The sequence below is a fragment of the Amphiura filiformis genome, chromosome 15 (assembly GCF_039555335.1).
Source record: "Amphiura filiformis chromosome 15, Afil_fr2py, whole genome shotgun sequence".
Lineage (NCBI taxonomy): Eukaryota > Metazoa > Echinodermata > Ophiuroidea > Amphilepidida > Amphiuridae > Amphiura > Amphiura filiformis.
In genome coordinates, this window is record NC_092642.1 from 47,633,192 (window position 1) to 47,641,351 (window position 8,160).

Sequence of the window (8,160 nt, forward strand, 5' to 3'; positions counted from 1 at the left end):
TGATAAATAAAATAAGAAACGTGTTATCTACGGTAGATAGCATGATAAATAAAATAAGAAAAGTGTTATCTACAGTAGATAACATGGTAAATAAAATGAGAAAAGTGTTATCTACGGTAGATAGCATGATAAATAAAATAGGAAAGTGTTATCTACGGTAGATAGCATGATAAATAAAATAGGAAGAGTGTTATCTACGGTAGATAGCATGATAAATAAAATAAGAAAAGTGTTATCTACAGTAGATAACATGGTAAATAAAATGAGAAAAGTGCTATCTACGGTAGATAGCATGATAAACAAAATAAGAAGAGTGCTATCTACGGTAGATAGCATGATAAATAAAATAAGAAACGTGTTATCTACGGTAGATAGCATGATAAATAAAATAAGAAAAGTGTTATCTACAGTAGATAACATGGTAAATAAAATGAGAAAAGTGTTATCTACGGTAGATAGCATGATAAATAAAATAGGAAAGTGTTATCTACGGTAGATAGCATGATAAATAAAATAGGAAGAGTGTTATCTACGGTAGATAGCATGATAAATAAAATAAGAAAAGTGTTATCTACAGTAGATAACATGGTAAATAAAATGAGAAAAGTGCTATCTACGGTAGATAGCATGATAAACAAAATAAGAAGAGTGTTATCTACGGTAGATAGCATGATAAATAAAATAAGAAAAGTGTTATCTACGGTAGATAGCATGATAAATAATATAAGAAGAGTGCTATCTACGGTAGATAACATGATAAATAATATAAGAAGAGTGCTATCTACGGTAGATAGCATGATAAATAAAATTAGAAGAGTGTTATCTACGGTAGATAGCATGATAAATAAAATAGGAAGTGTTATCTACGGTAGATAGCATGATAAATAAAATAAGAAAAGTGTTATTTACGGTAGATAGCATGATAAATAAAATAGGAAGAGTGCTATCTACGGTAGATAGCATGATAAATAAAATAAGAAAATGTTATCTACGGTAGATAGCATGGTAAATAAAATGAGAAAAGTGTTATCTACGGTAGATAGCATGATAAATAAAATAAGAAGAGTGTTATCTACGGTAGATAACATGATAAATAAAATGAGAAAAGTGCTGTCTACGGTAGATAGCATGATAAATAAAATTAGAAAAGTGTTATCTACGGTAGATAGCATGATAAATAAAATAAGAAAAGTGTTATCTACGGTAGATAGCATGATAAATAAAATAAGAAAAGTAATATTAACGGTAGATAGCATAATAAATAAAATGAGAAAAGTGCTATCTACGGTAGATAGCACGATAAATAAGATAAGAAGAGTGTTATCTACGGTAGATAGCATGAAAAATAAAATGAGAAAAGTGTTATGTAGGGTAGATAGCATAATAAATAAAATGAGAAAGTGCTATCTACGGTAGACAGCATGATAAATAGAATAAGAAGAGTGTTATCTACGGTAGATAGCATTATAAATAAAATAAGAGTGCTATCTACGGTAGATACTAGATAGTATCATAAATAAAATAAGAAAATTGCTAAATAGAGATAAATAAAATGCACGAAGTGCCTGATAGCCTGATAAATAAATTGGGAAAAGTGCAGTAACATCTATCTATCTACAGTAGATAGCATGGTAAATAAAAGGAAGGAAGTGTAGATAGTATGATAAATTAAATGCATAAAGTCAAATATCATGATAATAAATTGAAGTAAGTGCTATTTACGGTAGATATATGATATAGCACGTGCACATGGTGATATCTATTGGGCTATTCCAGTTGAAATCCACACTCCCCCTGTGGAAGATTTTGTAAATTTCTTCCACAGGGGGAGTATGTTTTTCAAATGTAATTGGACATCAGGGTTAATCATTTTGAAACCCATACTCCCCTGTATTATGACTTTACTTATATCTTCCACAACTGGAGTGAGTATTACAAATGGAAGTTACCCAACTCTATATTCTATTTGAAACTCATACTCCCTCTGTGGAAGACTTAAGCTAAATCTTCCACAGGGGTAGTGTGGATGATTTTAACTGGAATAGCCCATTGAGATCCTCCAAGCTTTGGACAAACGTTTTGACCGTGCATTTTAGACGATGTCTGTCGGTCATCTAATTGCCTGCTTTGGTCGGTGCAAACAGCCCTTCCGTGTACTTTTTCCCAGGATGACCCTTTCATGCTAGTCCGACAAATCTACATCATTATAAGGCAAGAAAATTCGTTCGTCGTTGTTATGAAATTTGTCAATTTATCTTACTGGCGACGTTCTTACGGCTCAGTGGACTCAGATATTTGCAATAAATCCTATCAATTTACCTCCGGATTATGCTCACTTTCTGTAAATATTTTCTGCGCCTTTGATAAATGTCATTTTAAATCGCTTTCAAGTGGTATCCACGATACAAATGCCCCTACATGCAGATTTTCCCCCGTGTACGTGTGGTCACAGATGCGCTAGATAAAATTATGCAAGCGATAAATCTGGTGCTTTTTTTCTTCAAATTAATGTATTTTTAATATGGTTTAAACCGTATGAAATTATTTAATACAAGCTCTAAGGAAAGGGACAGATGCTGGCTTAGCATAGGTGGACCATTTTTATGCTTTATTTTGTATTTAGGCGACGAAAAAACCTTGTTCCTCGGGCCGTATCGACCCAGATTTTGCGGTTTGATGATATTTGTTTTATCAGATATTATATGAAGAAAAAAAACCCCAAAAAACAGAATGTTTATAAATAATGTTTGCAAATAAAATTCAAATATTTTTTAGATTTAAGTTCGTTTACATTTAAGTTCGTCATTTATTCTCTTCAATAAATAAAATAAAATAAAATAAAATAAAGAAAATCCCAATAAAACATTTCGCCAATTAATAAAACATGTTTTTTCCCGTCGCCTAAGTTAAAATGTAAAGTACGAGTGAAGTACACATCTTTAGCAAACTCATAGCCATTCATTGTAATTAATGCATTCTACATAATTGTGTAATTGCAATAGCGTAGCCGGCAGGAGGGTGGAGGAGTTTCCCCAGACAAAGAATGAAAAAAGTGTCCCTCTGACAAAAACTGAAAGAGAAAATCGGGAAGGCAAAGGAAAAGAAACAGGGTAAGGAATCCGTTTTCCACCCAAATTCACCCCGATCAAAATAGTGTAAAATACAAAATATTTGCGCGGGCACATTGTTCAAATAAAACCTTTTTTGTGGAAGTATGAACACTTTACATGTACAGTCTCTCTTTAAAAAACCCGTATATGTGTATATATCCCACCGATAAAACCGGGTCAAAATGTTGCAAATGTTTTTGTGCGCATCGTTTTTCACCAGTAATTTGTTAATGGTTTGGTGATTATATAATTTGGGGCATAAAGGTACAATCAAGTACTTTTGCTAGACGAAAACATCGTAAGATCCATCCAAATCAGATCGGAGCATTTGTTGATAAACTGTGCAGTGGTAAATGTGAAGGCAATCTTAATAATGACAAATGCTGAAATCTGTGATAAATGTTACTTGATATTCGCTACTTTCTCCTGCTGACTTCTACTGCTGATATCGGCATTATTAATGAAGTAGATATCTACTGTTGATATTGGTATTGATGAAGTACGGTAGCTACAGTACTGCTGATGTTGGTATTGATGAAGTACCTATCGCTAATATTAGTATTGATGAAGTAGCTATCTGCTTCTGATTAGTAGTTATCTACTGGTGATGTTGGTATTAATGAAGAAGTTATCTACTGCTGATATTGGTATTGATGAAGTAGCTAGGCTACGAGGGTCATTCAAATAGTTCTACCTCCATCATCATAACATCTCTGTTATCTTACGTATCAGGATATTTAAATTATCCATGATTTTATTCTTAAATCTTGGCTACAAAATAAAAGTCATTTGATGAAGATGTGATTTTTGGTTGTTTATATACATAAAGATTTGGTGTGTTTGTTAATAACCTTGTATACTTAAAAAAATACAACACATGTGCGTACGACTTTTGATTTGATTTGATTGATACCGTGTTGATAAGGTAGCTATTTACTGCTGATAATATCGTGTTGATGTGTTGATAACTTAGCTTTCTTCCCGCTTAACAGCTACTTCTGATAATACCGTGTTGAAGTAGCTGCTATCTACTGCTGATAATACTTTTTGTTGATGAAGTAGTTATCTACTGCTGATAAAATCGTGTTGAAGCAGTAGCTATCTACTGCTGATAATACCGTGTTGATGAACTAGCTATCTATTACTGCCTTGGTTATGTGTGGCATCTTGTATGATTTTATCTATTGTATATTATTACTTTTGTATTATACTGCTTTTTGAATTTATTTGTAATTAGAATTTTGCTGTTGTTTTAAAAACCTCTGTTTTTTATAGCGCCTAGAGGCCGCCTTTGCATGCATTAGTGCGCTTTTAATAAATGTCTATTATTATTATTATTATTATTGCTGATAATGCCGTGTTGATGAAGTAGCTATCTACTGCTGTTAATACCGTGTTGATGAAGTAGCTTTTTAATGTTGATAATACCCCGTTGATGAATAAAAGTAGCTATACTACTGCTGATAATACCGTGTTGATGAAGTAGATATCTACTGCTGATAATACCGTGTTGAAGCAGTAGCTATCTACTGCTAATAATAGCGTGTTGATGAATAGCTATCTATACTGCTGATAATAGCGTGTTGAAGCAGTGGCTATCTATATACTTCTGATAATAATGTGTTGATGAAGTAGCTATCTACTGCTAATAATATCGCGTTGATGAAGTAGCTATCTACTGCTGGTAATATCGGGTTGATGAAGTAGCCATCTACTGTTGATAATACCGTATTGATGAAGTAGCTATCTACTGTTGACATTGATGTTGAAGCAGTAGCTATCTACTGTTGATTTTCTCATTGACGAAATAGCTATCTACTGCTGATGTTGGTATTGATGAAGTACTATTTTTGATAATATCGCGTTGATGAAGTATCTATCTACTGCTGGTGATATCGCGTTGATGAAGTAGCGATCTACTACTGGTGATATCGCGTTGATGAAGTAGCTATCTACTGCTGATAACATCGTGTTGAAACAGTTGCTATCAACTGTTGATAATACCGTGTTGATAAAGTAGCTATCTACTGTTGATAATACCGTGTGGATGAAATAGCTATCCACTGCTGATAATACCATGTTGATGTAATAGATACCCACTGCTGATAATTCCGTGTTGATGAAGTAGCTATCTACTGCTGATAATATCGCGTTGATGAATTGCTATCTACTGCTGATAAAACCGTGTTGAAGTAGTAGCTATCTACTGCTGATAATACCGCGTTGACGAAGTTGCTATCTATTGCAGATAATACCGTGTTGATGAAGTAGCTATATAATGCTGATAATACCGTGTTGATGAAATAGCCATATACTACTGATAATACCGTGTTGATGAAGTAGCTCAACACTGCTGATAATACCGTGTTGATGAAATAGCTATCTACTGCTGATAATACCGTGTTGATGAAGTAGCTATCTACTGCTGATAATACCGTGTTGATGAAGTAGCTACCTACTGCTGATAATACCGTGTTGATGAAGCAGCTATCTACTGCTGATAATACTGTGTTGATGAAGTAGCTATCTACTGCTGATAATACCGTGTTGATGAAGTAGCTATCTAATGCTGATAATACCGTGTTGATGAAGTAGCTATCTACTGCTGATAATACCGTATTGATGAGTAGCTATCTACTGCTGATAATACCGTGTTGATGAAGTAGCTATCTACTGCTGATAATACCGTGTTGATGAAGTAGCTATCTATTGCTGATAAAATCGTGTCGCTGAAGTAGCTGTCTATCGCAGATAATAACGTGTTGACGAAGTAGCTATCTACTGCTGATAAAATCGTGTTGTTGAAGTAGCTATCTACTACTGATAATGCCGTGCTGATGAAGTAGCTATCTACTGCTGATTATGCTGTGTTGATGAAGTATAGCCATCTACTGCTGGCCCATTCCATGTCAACTCCAGGGGTGTGCACCGCAGCACCTCTTCAATTTTTTTCTTTTTCTGTGTGGTGGTAGAATTGATGAGAAAGTAAAATCCCGAAAATTTGAGCTTCATACTCCATTTCGTTTTCCCGTGGCATCAATTTGAAATTTAGAGGGGTCAGCGTAAAAAATGTGTCGCAACGCGAAAGACGATGTTTGGAGGTCCATGAATGTATAAAGGGAACCATTTACACCATGGAGAATGCAAACCTTACTGATGTGTTGAAGCCATCGAGTCCCAAAGCCAATATCTCTCAGAAATGTTGTCCAAGGACATATCTTCAACATACCTGAAGTTGATGGTGGGGCAAAATGTCTGACATTGGTTTTCAGGGGGGTCAAAATGTACAAAAAATGTACAATTGGGGTTTTGCATGGGTAGTATCTCAGCTAAAAGTATTCTAATAGGCTCAATATTGGATAAGAGTAATGTCCTATCAAAGGGCTCTGACTGGCAAAAAATGGACAATAAAATTATTTTTACTTTTGGGGTTTTAACCCCCCAAAGTTGGTCCTGGATGGACGAAGTTGCATTTTGAGGGCCCTATATTCTTCAAAGTAAAGGAGTTACAAGTTTTCTGATGCCAGATTTGAATTTTACACAAATAAGTTCCCCAGAATACATACTTTTCAAAGTTGTAAATGGTTCCCTTTATACATTTATGGACCTCCAAACGTTGTCTTTCGCGTTGCGACACATTTTTACGCTGACCCCTAAATTTCAAATTGATGCCACGGGAAAACGAAATGGAGTATGAAGCTCAAATTTTCGGAATTTTACTTTCTCATCAATATCTACCACCACACAGAAAAAGAAAAAAATTGAAGAGGTGCTGCGGTGCACAACCCTGGAGTTGACATGGAATGGGTCTGCTGATAATGCATTTGAAAATATTAACACGTTGGGTCGCATGTTGGCGCTGTTTGGTATTCTAATAAAGATAATCATCATTAGTTTGCATAATTATCATTATCATTATTTTTTTTTTAATCTGGATTTTGTTGAATTGAAAGATAGATTAATTTTGTCCAATCTTAATTCAGGGTTACATACAAAATAATCACTAATTATGTTTTTTGTGGATTTAGGATAAATGATGATTACCAATCATAGTTTATTATGAAATGTTTGTATTATGAAATTGTTTGAAAAGGAGATTACTTCTAAAAGTAAAGGACATGGATTTTGATAACACTTCCTTCCCTTTTGAAATGAAACAACTTTTTACTATAAAAAGTATAATAAACGTGTAAATGGAATGTTCAGAAACAAAAGTAAAATCAAAAAAAGTAAAATAATCACTTGCAGATATCAAATTATTAAATTTAATCTAAAGAGAAAAACATGGAGTATTTTTACAATCTTTATAAAAGTTTAGACTTGTGCAATAATTCTCGATTATGTTCTCCTTGTGTGTATATTAATCATTGTTTATTGAGCATGCGATTATTTGACTGAATTGTAAGAAAACGTACACGCTATGGGTTGTTCTTGTTCTTCCAGACTTGTTATAGAAAATTTGATACTGTAGAACCAACGTCATAGTGACAATGATGTTTGAGCTAAATATGTTTAATGTTTTGATGGTTTCAGCATGCAATGTCTGATAATTTGATATCTGTAATTTGGTTTTGAACATTTGTACACATTGGTGGTTAGGTTTAACATAGTGTTTACAAATCAACTACTGATGGCATAATGTTGTAATAGCGCCCTCTGAAGGGCACTAGTTTTATAGACCTTCGGAATTTAGTTATTCGTTAGATCGGACCGATTGATTAATTGATTGATCAATCGATTATTATGTTTATTTAATGATTCAATGTTTAATCGATCGACCTACTGACTGACAGGACGATTGATTAATTGCTTGATTGATCGGTCGAGATTGATTGGTTAATTGATAGATATATCAATTGATCGATCGATTGATTGAGATTGATTGAGCTTGATAATCGTTCGATTAATTGATATTTCAATGAGGATCCAAGCTACAGACCATTTCTTTTTTTGTTTATGACATTTATTTATGCTCTCACTGAATTCCAAACATTACCCAATGACCCAGGCCCGTTACCAGGATTTATTTGGAGGGGGAGCTGATTTTGAA